The following is an 18,620-nucleotide window of genomic DNA, read 5'->3' on the forward strand; positions in this document are numbered from 1 at the left end:
TTCTCTTCTCTTCTCTTCTCTTCTCTTCTCTTCTCTTCTCTTCTCTTCTCTTCTCTTCTCTTCTCTTCTCTTCTCTTCTCTTCTCTTCTTTTCTTATTTCATTCATTAAATTTGCAGCTTTTTTTTGTGAGGTCTTCTAAATTTTACTCTTCTTCCTCCATAGAGTAGCTGGAATATACATTTTTGTTTAGAGGGATAGGGAATACCTTTTAAGACCCTTAAAACCACCCTGCTTAAAGAGCTGTAGAATCCAAAGTAAATTCAAGACCACCTAGCCCCTTCCCCCTCTGAAGGGACTTTCAGAAACATAGTGGTCAAGGTGACTAAGTCTGCAGCTGCCAAAACAAAATGAGCTGTTCTCAGAAAAATAACCATAACAAGATAGCAGTTCCCAGAGAAATTCCCCTGCCACGACACACACTGAATTCTGAGAAAGACCACAAACCACCCTGACCTTGCTAGAATTCCCTGTGATGTTAATAGCTGTGACGTTAATAGCTGACCTATAAGTTCAAAATGTACTGCTGCTGTGCTGACCAAATCATAATAACCCACCATAAGGACAAACAAACTGAGTCACTAGGCCAAAGGTAGTCACCCTATGCAAACCATCCAATGCCTGAAAAGCTTACTTGCTACACCAATGAAAATAAGCCAGCTAGCCCTGTTGCCTAAATCTGCCCCTTACAAGGTATAGTTCTTTCTTTGTTCTTGGTCTCCCTTCTGGCCTATGTGCTGAGAGGAGGGTCCTCAATGCTTTGGATCAATAAAAATCTTCTTGCAGTTTGCAGCGATGGTGGTCTCTGTGGTCTTTGTGAGTGAGGGTACTGTAGCTTTGTCTATTGGGACTATGTTCCACAACTCTGCCCTTTGATTTGTTGTGTTTTTTTTTTAATGGTCTTCGCCTGTTTCAGAAAGTGGTTTCTTTGATGCAGAGGTGAGAACTACACTTCTCTGTAGCTATAAGGGAAAATATTTAGGGTGTAGTTAGGGTTTGTGTCAGTTTAGTAAAGTGTCAGTTGAAGTTGCTTCTCCAAGATCCATGACTTCATTAGCCCTTGGCAGTTGGCTAGGTTTCTGGTACCAGACACAATGGCTCTTCTGTTGACCGAGTAGAGTATTAAGTTTAATTAGAGAGCTGTTGGTTATGGCTAACATAAGCATGCCACTACCAAACCCTTAAAATTATTACGCCATAGCTGTGTAGGACTGTTGGTTGCTTCCCTCTTTAAACTTACATGGTACATTATGCTACCATGAAAGCTTGTCCTCAGAAAGGAGGCATTGAGGTCAATTCCAACCCACAGGTGTCTGAACCCTGTGTCTGAAGTGCATGGTGTCTTCAGAAATAGTGATTTAAGACCTCCTACCTCAGGGGTGGGGGCAGGCAACCAAGACCAATAGGGAATTCTTAGAGATCCCTAACCAACAAACGAGAGCTTCTTATGCCTGGTATCAGAGGTTTTGTTTGACAGTCCTTGGCTTTTGGAGGGACCATTTTTTTGGTCCAGATAAAGAATTTTAATTTAAACTCTATATGTATGTATATTTATATACCAACTTATGTCATAGGTATTTTTAGGTAATTAATACTATGATTCATTACGAATTTCTCAGACATCTTTACTGTTATGTACCTGCCTCTCCCCTTCATTTGTAACTGTCTTCCCTCTTCCTCCCTAATTAGATCCACCCCACCTTTCCCATTTGCCCATCAGATCATTAGTACTCTACTATTCTCCTCTCTATTCCCTACCCCCTCTGACCATCTCCACTCCCTGGCAATAAACCCTTTATGCTTCCTGGTTGGCATACCAGTTTAAAGTTAGAAAAGAAAACATAGCTCTCAATTCTATTGCTTCCCAGCTATCCCACTAAAAGCTCAAAGGTTATAGATCATACCATAGAATAGTAGAATTTTGTATCTTTGAAAAATATTTTGTCCTTTAAGCTTCAAGGAAAATATGAGAAAAATATAGGAACACTTTGAGTTCTATTCTTCTATTGGTACCCAGTGACACTCCATTGAAGAAAACAAATTTTCCTTTTCCCATTAGATACCAATTGCATATAGCTCCGTGCTCAGAGGTGGAACTTTCTGCTCACTTCCCTTTCCTATGCTGGGATTTTTGTCTGGTTTCAATCTGTACAAGTCTTGTGCACACTGCCACAGTCTCTGTGAGTTCATATGTGCTGACTTCTTTTTTGATCTGCAACACTTTCTATAGGAAGTCCAACTTTAAAGCCAGATAAAAGAAACCAGCTCCTCCCCCACCCACACACCATCCCTCACCAGTCACTTCCTAGCCCCTATGGTGGTTTTGAAAGCAAGAGGAAGTTCCAGCAACGTAATCTGATTTCTCCAATCTACTAAATTCAAATACCACCCCCCCACACACATGCACAAAGAGTTTTTGGATGTGAAAATTGGAGTTGTTAACATGAAACTCCCATTCCTTATTCCTATTTCAATATTTGCAGCAATCATATATTCTTTTTGGATGTGTCTCTTGTTAGATCTATTTAATAACAACTAAGCTTCTAAGGAGTAAATAGAATCTGAATATACCATTACTTCAACCCTGATCAGACAGCAAAGTTTGATATAAATTCTAAGAAAACTTTTAACTTTTCTGATAACTTTTCTGATAACTTTTTCTGATAACTTTTTAGTATCAGTGGTTTTTTTGTTGTTGTTTTTTGTTTTTTTTTTTTTTTAGAAAAAATGATATATCTTTGTGGAATTCATCAAGAATGCAAGATGGGTAATGACTATGATTTATTTTCTGAAGCAGATGTAGTTAGCTGGAGACAATGTAAGAATAAACAGTTTAAAGTTAGAAAAGAAAAGAAAATATAACTCTCGATTCTATTGCTTGCTCGCTATCCCACCCAAAGCTCAAAGAGCATCGATCAAACAGTCGAAAAGCAGAATTTTGCATCTTTGAAAATTGATCTATAATGAATGATGTAAACTTTCCAATTTGTTTTGTCATTCAAGCTTCAAGGAAAAGATAAGAAAAATAGAGGACCACATTGAATTCTATTCTTCTTTGGTATTGTATAGGGTATGGTCAAGGTTTTCTAATGCACTTGGTGTGGGAAATAAGACTGGATAATTTTAACATTCGTAAGCTGGCTGACTCAAGGGAAGCAAATCTGAAATGTATTCTAAGTGCTGCAAGGATTTTAAAGGACTTTGCTTTCCTTTAGTACCACAAAGCTTTGCTTGCTGACTAGAGCAGTTTAAGCTTTGTGTCAAACAAACTGGGGCAAACTTCAGATAACTGGGGGACGTGCTTTATTTATAGGGTTGCACAAAGCATTGCTAATTCTTTGGCCACAGCAGTCTCCTGTATTCTACTCAATGGCATCTTGAATCTTTATAATAATTATATGAAGTTGCTCATGGCTCTATTTCCTTCCTTCCTTCCTCTCTTAGAAATTCTTCATAACTGTCCAACTGAAAAGAATAGATTGGTTTTAGAAAATGTTTCCTTTCTTAAAAAAAAAAGCCACCATACTTTTAACCTATGTTCATTTGTTTGGCATGTTTGGAGAGGAGAGGATGGACATGACATGTGTAGAGGTCGGAGGAAAACTTGCAAGAATATGTTTTCTCTTTTTACTATGTAGGTTCTGTGGATGAAACTCAGGTTATCAGTTTTAGTGGCAAGCACTTTTATAAGGGCGCCATCTTGATGGCCCCCTGAGTCCCTGACCCCTCCTCCAGAACCCTTTAACATTGTCATTCTTACTAGATACAGCATGTGTCAGTGTACTGGCTGGTTTTGCATGTCAACTTGACACAAGCTGGAATTATCACAGAAAAAAAGAGTCTCCCTTGAGGAAATACCTCCATGAGATCCAGTTGTAAGGCATTTTCTCAATTAGTGATCAAGGGTGGGAGGGGAGGGCCCATTGTGGGTGGTGCCATTCCTGGGCTGATAGTCTTAAGTTCTATATGAAAGCAAGCTGAGCAAGCCAGGGGAAGCAAGCCAATAAGTAACATCCCTCCATGGCCTCTGCATCAGCTCCTGCTTCTTGACATGCTGACCTGAGTCCCAGTCTTGACTTCCTTTGGTGATGTACAGCAATGTGGAAGAGTAAGCTGAAAAAATCCTTTCCTCCCCAACTTCCTTCTTGGTCATGATGTTTGTGAAGGAATAGAAACATAGAAACCCTGACTAAGAGAGTCAGGGAGAGTTCACAATGTTCCACCTCTAGCTGAGGAGCTATTAGCAATTAATAGTTATTTGGGGAGGGAAGATTTTTGTTTTGTTTTGTATTGTTTTTTAGTACAGACCCTGATAGATTGCCATGTTTCAACAACTTATTTTTTAGACCATACCTAAAAATATGCAAATTGAAGAAACTGTGAAGCAATTACCTATACAGATTATCCATAACAGATATAAATTCTCAGATAGCTTCAGTATTTCTGAAAAATACAAAACCTAGATTACCTGACCAAACATATAAAAATATTGTTTAAGACAGAAACTAGGTTGTTCCAAAGAGGAGCTCTGTAATTAGCGGCCAGTGTAAGTGGTTTATGTGAATGCAAAACTCATGCTCATGGCCAAGGCTACTTTTCGCTTAATATGCCCATTTCATTTCATAATTTAACAGTGCTCTGGGTCCTGCATGTGGAGCTAATGAGAGCATTTTCCTTGTGGCCTCCTTTGTGCCTCATATTATCCACTCGAGACACACAATAAAGGTCCAGAGCATGCAGCTGAATATCACATCAGCTGTGTTTTATATCCATAAATACCATAGGACAAACTTTACCACACATTTTATTCTCAATGTGGCTAATTGAATTCAAAATAGACTCACGAATCATAGCTGAAATGCATTTACTTCCCGAGTAAAAGATGAAACCAAAATTTGATAGTCTCAACCTAATTTTTCTTGAAATTTAGTTGGGTGGCAAGAAATAAGTTCCTCAGACTTACTGTATTTGCAAAGAGTTTTTAAGAGGACAGAGGTTGGTTCTCTCTACTCCCTGCTTTTGAAAAGGATAAAAGTGCAGTTATTATAGAAATGTTTTTTGAGAGAAAACTCACAATTTCATAAATTTATAGCAATAGTCAATGACAAAGATAGGATGGGATTAAATTGCTGTGCATCTTTATGTTAATTGAAAAGAGTTTATCAATAAAATAATGGCAATTGGATTGACTTAAGTTTTGTCATACAGTCCATTCTATTATGGTCCTCAGCTATACATCACATCAGAATTTTATTGTACCTACAAGTTCCTGGTGTTTGCTTAGTAAATCTCTTCTCTCAGGATTTAGGCTTTAAGTATTTGTTTTAATTACTTGTTTTCTAATCTGTTTGCTCTACTATTGGTCCCTCTGTCATTAATTAAACATATCTACACCTTTCTATTCCTGAAATATGGTGCCTGGGACATTATCTTCTTTTTCTAGTCGAATAATAAAAGAACTTACTTGATCTTCCCTGCAAAACAATATTGAGTGCTGAGGCTTGATGTATCGTTTTGTTCTGCTCCATTGTCTACTAATATGATAAACTTCTTCCAGCCTTGAGATAAGATGGAAGAAAAATGAAAGTTCTGGAAACACAAGAACACTTGAGAGTATAAAAAGCCATGTCAGAATTTAAAACATAGAAGGAAAGGGCTTAGCGCTGTTGGAGAACAGAGTGAAATAAATATCATTCAAGGGAAATACAGAAACACCATGTGCAATGTGTGCTGCGACTCCTAGGAAAGATACTTCCTAGATTGAAGTAACTTGACAAGCTTCATCCTCTTCTTTTACTGTGAGCCTCTGGCAGCAGCCATCACAGAAACATCCTGTCTTTGTTCTTTTGGGTTTTGTTCCTTTAAAATCTCTTCACTTGGCATAACTCAGATGAAGTAATATTTTAAACAAATGAGGAAAAAGATTCAGTCTACCCATCAACACCATTACTGACCACCTAATATGTCAACCGACAGTTAAAATTCCACACCTGTGGGAGGAATAATCTAGAAATTTCACCTGAATTTCAAACATATTGGCTTTTCCAATTCTGGAAGGCCTAAATTAGTGGGCTGTGTCCAAGTTTACTTGCTTGTTCCCAGAGGATGCTACTTACTTTCTTTCCCCAGCATCTGCCTCCTGGACATTCACTCCACTCATACTCACACACTGCTCAGCATGGTGCTGTATCCCTGTGAATCACAGAAGTCAGAGGTAAGGTGGAAGATTTGCAGATAGCCTGAACTACATGGTGAAGAAAACAGAACAAAATATTTTTTAAAAGTTTAAGAAAATAAAGGTAACTTTGGATTTATTACCATTCAATCCATGGTCTTTCAACTGTATGGTGGTATGGAGTTAAAGAATGTTCATTTTAATTTTCTGTACAGCCTGTACAATAATCTTTGCTCAAACAATAGAGACTATAGTATACTGTGTTTATAATCTCTGATGTTGGTGTGACAGACGCACTAAAAGAATTTTGAAATTTACCATATTTTTCCTGAACAAGATTGATTAATATAGAAATCCACTGGAAGTCAAGGAGCATCTGTAATAAAAGAATGTGATCTGCTTAATGCCAGTTATTGACCTCACTTAAATGAACTTCATCACTCAAAGTTGTCTAGGTAATAGATGTATGTTCACATTATTATGATGATGATGATGATTATTACTATTAATTATATGAGTTAAATATAAATAGAAGAATCCATGATTTTGAGAAGGAAAGTTGGAGACTTGCGTCATCAGTTAAGAGGGAGTGTTGCTCTTGAAAATGACAGAGGTTCAGTTTTCAGCACCCACTCCACAAGGATGAAAACCACCCATGGCTCCAGCTCCAGAGAGACAGAACACTCTGCCATCCAAGAGCTCCTACACCCACTACATGCATATACTTTGGCAACACACAGATATAATTTAAAATAAAATTAAATCTTTAAAAATCATGTCTTAAGCAAGGGACAATTGCACATGCCATTAATCTCAGCACTAGGAATCAGAGGCAGGTGAATCTCCAACTTCAAGGCTGACTGCATGTATATAGCAAGTCACAAACCACTCAGGGCTACCCTGTGTCTCAAGGAAAAGGCAAGGAGACTTCAGAGTAGTACGTTATTTCATAGGACTGTGGGGAGTTTGGAAAGAGATTTTTACACAAAGTAAAAGGGCATATACAAAAGCTCCCTTTTCTGTTTGTCTAAATACTCATATATTTTGTCCTGTATACCTCTGAATTTTCTAGGACAGAAATTACCAAATTATATCCATAGACTAGCTCTTTAACTGTTTCTTTTATTTTTCAATAAATAATATTTTATATTTATTCTTTGAAAATTTCAGATATTTATACAATGTATCTTAGACATAGCTAATCCCTTCCTCCCAATAAGTCTTAATTCCTTAATTCCTTAATTTCTTAACATATCTCTTTCCCGACTTGGAAGACCATAATGAAGCACAATACAAGTGTTCAGATAATGCCAATCATTTGTATTTTCAGTCTATTACTAGTTTTATATCACATGTAATCAAAGCTTTTGATGAATTTTTAGCTATTGATGTATTAATTTTTAAAAGTATTATAACTAGGGTTTTCTTTCACCCTGAAGCAATTGTAGATAGTAATATAATTGTGCAAGAGTCATCACAGAGAAAGAAATCTCAGTTGAGGAAATGCCTCCATGAGATACAGCTGGAAAATATTTTCTCAATTAGTGATCAATGGGAGAGGACCCAGTTCTTTGTGTATAGTGCCATCCCTGGGCTGGTGATACTGGGATCCATAAGAAAGCAGGCTGAGCAAGCCATGTGACTTAAACCTGTAAGCAACACCCTTCTATGGTCTTTGTATCAGTTCCTGCCTCCAGGTTCCAGCCCTGTTTGAGTTCCAGTCCTGACTTTCTCCAATGATGGACTATAAATTGGGAGCACAACCCAAATAAACTCTTTCTTCCCCAACTTTCCTTTTGGTCATGGTGTTTCATTGCAGCAATAAAAACCCTGACTAAGATGCCTCCTTGTAACTTCATCCTGTTATATTGTGCACACAGAGTTCCTCTCCTATAATGTTATTCATTATTGTTTCCACATCCTCTACTGTATTGTAGTCTAGTGAGCTAAACTATTCTTTAATATGTTGCCTTATATATTTTTTAATTCTCTTCTACTCATTTCCCTAAGTTATTCACTATCGATATCTTCATAGAGAAAAATGACACTTAATCTTAAAATCTTATCTTCAAGGGGTTTGTATTGCCTTAAGGTCTAAGAAAGCCAAGGAACTTTGCTAACTCTCACAAAAGGGAGCAAAGGCTATGTTAGTTGTCTTGGTTTGGAGATGGCTTGACCAGGAATCCCAGAAATTCATCTTCTGGAAACTTAGTCCCCAGGGTAGCCATGTGAAATGGTAGAACTTCTCAGAATGGAGGCCTTGTCAAAAGTGTTAGCACTTTGGTCATGCTGCCCTTGGAAGTACCCTTGCTTGCATAGGACCCCAGTTCTCATGTAACTGAGTTATGGTGTAAAAACCAAGCCTGGCCTGTTGTGATACTTGTCTCATTATAATATCCTGAGCATGTTTCTACCATTGTGATTTTATGCAGCATGAATCCCTCATCGGAAACCAATAAATAAATAAATACATAAATAAATCACAGTAAGCTTCTAATTTCTACTTTTCTTTAAAATATCGTTTCATACAATATACATTCATGATGATTTTCCCTCGCTTAATTTCTGCCAGATTCTACCTACTTCCTTATCTAACTAAACCTATATAGTCTCTCTCTTTCTGGTCCTATAAAAACCACAAAAAGACAAAAGAAAAATTCAAATCAAAACAAACAATAAGACAAAAAATATAAAAGCAAAATAAAATGCAGTAAAAAGCTTACAAATCAACTATGGAGTTAGTGTCTTGTTGGATAAGCACTATACCTGGGCATGGGGTCTACCTAGGAGTGTGGCTGAGTTAATCAGTGATACTCCATTGCAGAAAACGTCTGTTTATTTTGACAATAGGTATCAATTACATTAGCATTTTGATTGTGCATGGGACTATGTTTCTACATCGCTTAACTGTGCTGGGACCCTGTATAGCTTGAAGCTGTGTAGATCTTGTGTGTGCTGCCACAGTCTCTGTGAGTTCACCTGTGCATCAATCCTCCTGTGTATGTGAGACACCATTTCCTTGGAATTATCTATCACCACTGGCTCTCAAAATCGTTCTTCCCCTTCTTCTGGGCCCAAAAGGAATAGTTTGATAAAGATGTTCCATTTTGGACTGGGTAATCCAAAGTCTTTCATGCTCTACACATTGTCCAGTTTTGGTCTCTGTGTGAGTTCCTATCTATTGTAAGCAGAAGCTTCTCTGATGAGGGTTAATCAAGGCACTGATCTATGGTTATAGTTATAACCATTACTATGGTTGTAGTTGTGGTTATAATAATAACCATATGGTTATACTATATGTTATAGTAATATATCATTAGAAGCCATTTTCTTACTTTGTTTCTTTAGCATAAATAATAGGTTTTCTCCTAATTTAGTCTCAGATTCTTGGCTAATTTGCCCGTGTCATACATACGTTTAGCCTCATGGAGTAGACCTTAAATTCAATTAAAAAAAAAAGGCTGATCACTCCCACAACATTTTTGCCATTATCCTAACAATATTTTGTAAATGTTATAGGTCATGTTATAGGTCACAGGGTTTGTAGCTAAGTAATATTGATGAATATTTTCCTCCTCCAGGAATATGCAGAGTATCTTATAGCACTATAAATACTAGGTAGTAATGGTGGAACTTCTAGTTGGGTACCAGCTCAGTTTCCATGTTTAATAATATATGTAAATATTATCTTCAGCAATAGGTCATACCATCAACTTTGAATATTTTTTATGAAAATAAAAATGGACCCAGAAAGACAAGCATCACATATTCTCACTCATCCGTGGTTCTCATCACCATGTCTTCAAATATGAATATATAACATGTAGTAAGTAGAGATACCAGGAAAGTAGAAGGGGATGGAGGTAGAATAACGATGGGAATAACAAGGTACAGATGATATTAAGGGGAGATGGGGAAAGAGGTTCAGGTGTTTAATTAGTGAGGGGAGAGTGTCTTAGTCAGTGTTCTACTGTGGCAAAGAGACAGCATGTCCACAGCCAACTCCTATAAATGAAAGTATTTAATTGGGGCTCATTTACAGGTTCAGAGGTTAAGTCCATTATGATCCTGGTGGAAAATATGATGGCAAACAGGTAGACATGGTGAGGAAGGAACTGAGACTCCTACATCCAGATCTGCAGGTAGCAAGAAGAAAGAGATTCTGGACTTGACATGAGCTTTTGAAAATTCAAAGCCCACCCCCAGTGCCGACCCATGGTAAGTAAGCATTCAACTCTGTGAGGCAATGGGAGGAGAGCATTATTATTTAAACTGTTACAGAGATGAATACTGAAGAGAAGAGAGAAAAATAACAGAAGGATGTCTGGAAAAGTCACGTCTTCATCTATCTAAATACATATAAGTCTGAGTATGATATACATATATAGATTAAAAAGAATTTTTACATCTCTGATGGCAGTGCTCCACTCAAGGGCCATAGACTAATAAAAACCCTAATATTTGGCATTATAACCCATCTTTCAATTTGCTGTTGAGGGTTGTTCTAAAATGTTTTCAGTTATTCTTTTGCCTTGGTCATCTCCTTGTGGTGGAAGGTAAGTCCTTTTTGCTGAAAACTATTGAATTTAGACATACAACTCAGAAGGTCTGAGAGAGATCTGACTTGACAGCTTCCTCCCTGAAGAATAGCGTTCATGATATCAGAAGGAACCATGCAAGCTTCCAAAGGATGGAGACAAAGAGTAGTCCTACCCAGCTATGACACTTGGGAACCACCCTATCAGCCTGCATGGCATACTCTAATAGTGCAATAGTGTCACATATACCTTGGTGATAACCAATCGCTCTCCAACCCAGAAACTAAAACCTATAGGGAATGGCAACAGAGGCAAAAACATAAATTCTACTTATCTTCTGATTAAATTTATTGAAACATATATCCTAACAGTATGATAGAAAAAAATCTGCATGTTTACAATGTAATTCTTGTTTATCTAGTTTCTACTATTGTGGGAGCCATGGTATTAGCTAAATATCAGCATGCAAACACACACACACACACACACACACACACACACAAGATCCATAATAAGAGAAGATGGGAATGAGAAAACATTTTGAAATGAGATGTTGTATATGCTAGAGCCATTGTCAAGACACAGGAATTAGGAGACCTGTTTGTAGTACACTATAGAAATGTGGAAATTTATAAATAAAAGCTACCACATCGAAAAACATAGAGATGAAATACTCAAGGATAAGTCTGACAAAATGTGAAAGGCATATAAGGTGAAAGTTCAACACTATAATGAGGCTAGCTGAGAAAGATCTGACAATGAGGAGTCTGTCTCTGATCACTCACCTGAAGACATTTTAAGATGTCACTTCTTCCCAAACTGTTATAAAGAATCAATTTTATCTCTGTCCAAATATGAGCATACTAATTTTATGGACAGTGACTTTTTTATCTTAAAGTTTAAATACAAATGCAGCGAAAAATTGTCAAATAAATAGCCCGGGGGAAGCAGAGAAAGTTAGATATCTTGAATTTGCTGGCCAACAAGAAAAATACATTTGGGGAGTTCCAGCCCAGTGAGAGACTCTGTTTCCCAAAAGGAGGAAAATCCCAGAGTAATAATATCCAAGGTTAGCCTCTGATGGCAACATAAACCTGGACATAAATGCATACACACACTATTATCTCTTTCCATTTATATGACTTCATGGAAAAAGCAAACACTTAGGGTCAAACATCCTATGGGTATTTAGAGTGGGAATATCAAGGATGGGGCTAACAAAATTTTGAGATGATGAATATATATATATTCCTAAATATATTCAATATGTATATATTTTTCAAGACAATTAACCTCTCTATTTAAAAGGGAGGAATTGTATTCTATATAAACTGGTTCCCAGCATTCTTAAGACCAGAAAAAGAATTCTAATCTCTCTTATGCATCAGAACTGTTTTTAGTTTACTGAACCATCTCACTATTCTGTCTTAAACACACCTCCATGCCATATCTCATCTAGGGTTATATGGCTATTCTGATGAAACCAGCTGTCTATTGTCCTCCATACAGGAAAGCCATGAGTTAATTTGCTTCCTTTATTGTGCTCACCAAATGAGCATTTCATCAAATTGTCACATTTCAATAAAGTGACGTTTCTTTTGAGAACAATTCCTCTTAAAGCTCCTGTGCTTATTCCCACTCTTGATGCATTCTTGCTTTATTTTGTTTCTAGACAGCACTGAATTTTCTCTTTGCTATCAAACCTGTTTCTTATAACATGTCTGAGCCCCTATCTGTCATCATTCCAATCACATACTTTTGTCAGGTTAATATTCTCAGGCAAGCTCTATAGGTACAAGCCTAGTTCTGGTATTTATTAAAATTTTTATCTCAAGAAATTTAATTTATTTCTAATTTCTCTTTCATAAAATGTACTCAGTCATTTAGGGAATAGATTTTTATTAAGGATTAATTGATTGGCAATGGTTTTGTTCCTGTAATGATGGACCCAAACCTTTGTGTTTTTTTTTTTTTTTTCAGAGTTGATTTTCTAGTTGTGGAAGGAAAAGATGAAACAAGTACAAAATAACATCAGAACAATAATTTTAGATGCTCGTTAAGTTCTCTGGAGAAACTATATTGAGATGGAATGGCATAAAACGTTCCCGTAGCTTGAGAAAAGAGAATTTGTTTAATTATTTTAGATTCGGTAAGTAGTCAAAAAGCTCTCCTTATATTTTTTTGTGGGATCCGCTAAGAGAATATGCTTGTCGCAGTACAGTCATAAGCAGATGTGGGAGGAATAATCCAAGGAGGTATACAGTAACTACAAATGTCTTGATGTGCGAAAGAGTTTGATAGGAAGAAAGAAGATCAATGTGGCTGGACCAGCAGGTGAATGAAGTTACAGAGGGGAAGATGGTCAAGAGCTCAGGGAGCAACCTCTGCTTGCCCAAGACCATCTGGGACCGGAAGTGTGGCTGTTTGACAGTTAAATGAAACAGCAAACAAATGGAGAAATTTAAGTTCTGTGTTTAACTAATCTAGTTTGTCTCTATAAAAATAACCCAGATAGAAAGGAACAATGAAAAGAAGACAAAGCTATTATTGCTCACACTAACTATAAAGCAAGTAGAAATAAGGTGGGTTGGTAGGGGTGGATATCCTGCAAGGTTTTCAACGTTGATCCTTCATGCTTTGTTGTACAAAGGCAAAAGAAGGTAAGAAAAATCATGCATTATTTTTAATATATGGGCCCCAGCAGCTCGAGTGATAGTGACATAACTCCAATTAACTGAAACAGGTTCAAAAGAAATCACTTTTATTAAGGGACTCTAGAATTTGCCTGTACACACATCAATAATGAGGTGCCTAAGAAATGTTCAACTGGATTCTTGAGCATAAATGTATGAAAAGAAAAGGTGGATAGTAGATTCTTGAGTTCAGGAGAGCCAGTAAGATCTCTGGAATAAAGTTGCAGCTGTCATAGGTATTTGATACTATATGGGCACAGAGCATAGGGAGGCATGAAACTGAGCCCTTGGGCATTCAAAATATAGATTCTGACTGGGAAAGGGCTGGGGAAGTTGAATACTATGAGAAATACATCAACACACATGTCTAAAGGAGAGTTCTACAAGGGAAGAACAATCAAATAGATTCAATATATTATAAATGCAACAATGTATGTTTTAGGAGACCTCCACAAACATTGATTTAGTGGATAGCAGGGTGAAGTGGCAGCAGTATTTGCAAAGATACAATTGATTATGTCATTGTACCATGGAAGTACAAGAAGTTGGAGGAACTGAGACTGCGAGAAACAAGAACTTGCTTAAGAACATGTTTTAGGAAAGAAAAAGGTAGCAACTAGCATTGTTGGTTAGGTTGATAAACAACAAAATAGATATGTGATATGTCAAGGCAGAAAGCATGTTACTATTGTCAAAAGACAAAAATTACAGCAAATGATATAGATCTGGTTGGCTCTTACTTGAAATTCATGAATCCAGGAAGCTCACGTTCTACAACATAGAAGGTGAGCTCCTCCTGAATAATAGCAGTTAGGTAGGAACACAGAAGCAGAACTGCAGGAAAGGCTGATGCTCCAATGGAAGGTATCTATAAGGAAAATGTACTAGGTAGTATCTGCTTCCTCATTGTTTCAGTTTGACGTAGTCTATGGTGTTTGGCAACAGGGATATCATTTAGATTTGGTCTAGTCTTTTGGAGTCTAGTACAGAATCTCAGTTCACAATAATGGTCTTTCTTGATTTTTTTTAAACAATGTAAATTCCATGCATTATTTGTGCAATTAAGACAATGCCTTATACAAAATTATACCATAGCCTCCCTTTCTTCTTTGTGGTGATATGGAATAGTGAAAAAAGGGCATCTGGGATTCAAAAGCACTGGGAGTGCATTCATCTCTAAATTCATAAGGACATTCTTTGTCCAGGGACGTGAATCATCTGGTTCCAAGTTTCTAATTAATGAAACTCTTGAGCTAGGTTAAAAGCTGCTATTGTCTAAAAAGACAAGACAAGGCATTTACCTAAACTACTTCTATTTTTCTTTATTTGCTCTGTACTAACTTTGCAGTGACATTTATGGAATCCTTACTTATATGCAAATTTATGCTAATGAGATAGCTGATGCTTAGAATCCAAATTGACAATGCAGTAAAAGCAATGTATCCTGATGAAAGCTTTGTTAATAATGGCTTTTCAGAAAGGAATCTTGAAATATCAATGGAATTAGTCATAGACCCAGTGTGTTCAGTTCATGTTGATTGAGTCCATGGGGATTTTATTTTATACTCATTTGTCATCAATGAGCTTATAATAGATGTGAAGAAAGAGGTTTCTCAAAAATATACTTTAAAAATTAATAGATACTACCCATCCCTGCCATTCAAAACTTTCTCCTCGTTTTCTCTGTAAGTGGTTAGAGGAAAATAGAATTTAGTGTGACTTTGTCTTTATCAGTGGTAGGGTAGCTTTTGAATTCTAAGAGTCTGTTCACATAACTAACTTTAAATCCTAGACAAAATGAACCTTTCAGAATACTTATTCCATAGAAACTGAATTTAATGTTTTTGTCTCATTGATATGGGATGCAAAGGTACTTTCCTTTTGCTGTTAATAGACATAAACCCAAGAAATGAAACCCGAGATGGAAGGCTGAAGTGCTAACGGGAGATTCTGCTCAAGCAAAGGGAAAGGGCCTAGGAAAGCATTATAGGCAAAGGTCATGGAGCACAGAATTGATGAAGCTGAGACACCAATCTGCTCCAAATCAAAGGAAGACATAGGCCCTCTTCCTGGGCTCTTGGAGTGGTTCAGGCTTTTGAAAGAGTGAATGAATGAAAGAATGGGAGACTGGAAACTTCCAGTCATAGTAAGATTTTAAAGAAAATATTTTTTCTTGGTTTTAAGAAATACTTTGTTTTGTTAGTTTTTTTGTTTTGTTTTGTTTTTTTGGGTTTTTTTTTTGTTTCTTTTTGTTTTTTTTTTTACATGCAAGAAACAGCTAAAAGAACAGCTCATTCTGAGGACATGATGACATTGCCCTTGTAGGTTTTGTTCCCTGTGATAGGAGTAGAATAAAGGGTTAAAAGGTAGGCACAAGTGATATATTTTTGACAAGGAGTGAATTAATTTAACTTTCATCGGTAATACTCAAAGCTCTACAACCTAGTAGAATGTTGACCCTACAAGCACCCCATCTATCTATCTATCTGTTTGTCTGTCTGTCTATCTGTCTGTCTATCTATCTGTCTATCTATCCACTATACACACACACATATATATTTATGTGTGTATAATGTATAATTTTCTTTAGGTCATTGTCTCTTGAAAATTAGGTGAGAGTTTTAAGAAGGTATTAATTTATAAGATCCTGGATACTAAGCAAATAACAGATTTGGTTTTCTCATTTGTGCTTCCTCTCTCAATACATTTCTTAATGAACGTTTATTTTCATGGTCACACATAATAGGTAGTGTCCTACTTGGTTGTTTTCTTTCTATATTTCATTGTAGCAGATGCAATGTTGTAATCAATGGTGGTCTTATCTGGTCAGATTTACTGGCCTCCACAGTTGCACTGCTATGTGTCCTACGCATGGAAATGCATGCCTAGACTTACTGTTATGTATAAGGCTTTCATTTTCTGGATTTCTTATCAAATACACACACACACACACACACACACACACACACACACACACACACACACACATTGTTCATTGTGACAATATCATATAAACATGATATGGCTTTCCCAACCATAATCTTACAGCAGTTGTGGTTACCCATACAAACCCCACACAAATCAGGCCAGACAAGATCCTGGCAGAGGTGGGGTAGATAATCTACTTGTCCACCCAGATGGTGGCAGTAGATAGTTGCTGAAGGGGGGAAGAACACTCTTGTTCAGGGATATGGCTTGAGGCACATTTCCAAGGTACAATGGGTAAGCCCATATCTATGCATTTATGGACTCACAGAACTTAATAGGTTAGCAAACAAAACAAAACAAACAAACAAACAAACACCCAAAACCATGAAGTAAGGAGTGGGGTTATGGGAGAGATATCAGAGGAGATTGGAGAAAATAAGGATAGATATTTCTTATATTTCATTGTGTATACATATGAAATTCTCAAAATAATTTTTAAAACTAACTTGGTGATTTTACAAATAAAACTAAAAAATGAGATGCTTAATTACACCCTTTATAGAGACTATTTCTGATGCCCAATTAGATATTAATATTACATTATGGGGTTCCGAGATTGTGAAACACATTGATAGTACATACAAAATTTTAAAAAAAAACATGCAAAAATCAGCAAAAGGAGAGAGAGAGAGAGAGAGAGAGAGAGAGAGAGAGAGAGAGAGAGAGAGAGAGAGACTGAGAGAGAAGCTATTTGGAAGCATCAAGAGCAACACAAAGCAGGAAAGACACTGGAGGAAGTTCATTTCTTGAAAGAATGAATGTCGTGTGAAAGTTGCATTCTTGCGATGTGCTATGGTTAGAGTTCAAACAGAGAGCTGCAGCTTTATCACCCGAGGAATCCATGCTGGAGCATGGAGTTCAAAAGCAGTTGGCAATGGCAAAAAGCTATACTAGAAACAAGAGACAGCATTATCAGGAGCTTGAGAATCTGCATCTGCCCCTGGAAGCCTTTGATAGGCTCTGATGTGTGCACAAGGAGAACATGCTCCAGGTAGTCCAGGGGAATGATGAAGGGGAGTGATGATTAAGTGAAAAGGTTCTGAGAAGATATACAGGGGATCTCTGTAGGGGAAAGAACATCTGGCATTGGTTGTATCAAGTTAGAGAGACTCTGAGACTAAGCAAAAAATTAAAACGGATCATCTATTACACTGTCTAAAACCAGCTTTTGACAAGGTCAAGAGAACCTATTAGTAACATTATTGGCTGCCAGAAAAAAAATCAAGAGAAAAATGAAAGATTCTAGACTCTAGTACACCAAAATAGGAAAAAATGGTCCAGGAGAAAAATGGATTAATAGATGGCAAGTTATCTTCATATTAGAATTATCAGTCAAGGGAAATAGCCCTGATAAATGCAAAAGCAGGTATACAGTGAAGACATTTTGACAGATGGACAGTTTGGGGTTACAGAGATGATTCTGACTGAGGAGCTTGTTGTATACTTCAACCTACAAATAAAATCTGGGTGCAGGAGAACACGTCTCGAATCCCAACACGGAAGGGTGGAAATGGGAGGATCCATTTTTTTCCTGCCATCTGAACTAACATAAATGGCAGGCTGCAGGTTCAGGGAAGAAACATTGTCTCCAATAATATGGTGAAGAATGATAGCAAGATTCCTGGTATCAATCTCTGTCTTCCACATGCACATGCATGTACACCCATATATCTACACATACATGCATATATCAAATGTACAAAACAGGAAAATAAAAGAGAGAGTTTAGAAAATTATGTGAAAATTATTCAAAAGAACTAGCTTGGAAATAAGCAATTAGGAAATCAGTATGGGAAATTGGAAACATAACTGAGGAGTTGAATATCAAAAAGAGAAAACTATGAAACCACGTACTTGATGACTAATAAATAGAAATTAGCCAAACTGTAGCACAGTGTCTTTCCTGTGATTGCATACCCAGCAAAATGCAACTTGAATAAGGATTCATTTTTGCTCCATTTGGCAGCATAGTCCATCGTGGTGGGAAAGCAAGCGAAGGCTGCAGGGGCCTGAAGCAGCTTGACATTGCATTTACCGTTGGAAAGAAGGGAGCAAAGGCTCTGTTTCTTTTAATTCAGACTAGGACCCTAGTTCATGGCAAGCTGATGCCCACTTTTAGGTTTGGCCTTTCTACCTCAGTTTAACCTAATCAGGATGATCGCTTACAAGTATGGATGGATCCTATGTCTCCTAGGCCATTCTAGGTACTGTGAATTCAACATTCATTA

The sequence above is a fragment of the Mus caroli genome, chromosome 1, assembly GCF_900094665.2.
Source record: "Mus caroli chromosome 1, CAROLI_EIJ_v1.1, whole genome shotgun sequence".
NCBI classification, from domain to species: domain Eukaryota; kingdom Metazoa; phylum Chordata; class Mammalia; order Rodentia; family Muridae; genus Mus; species Mus caroli.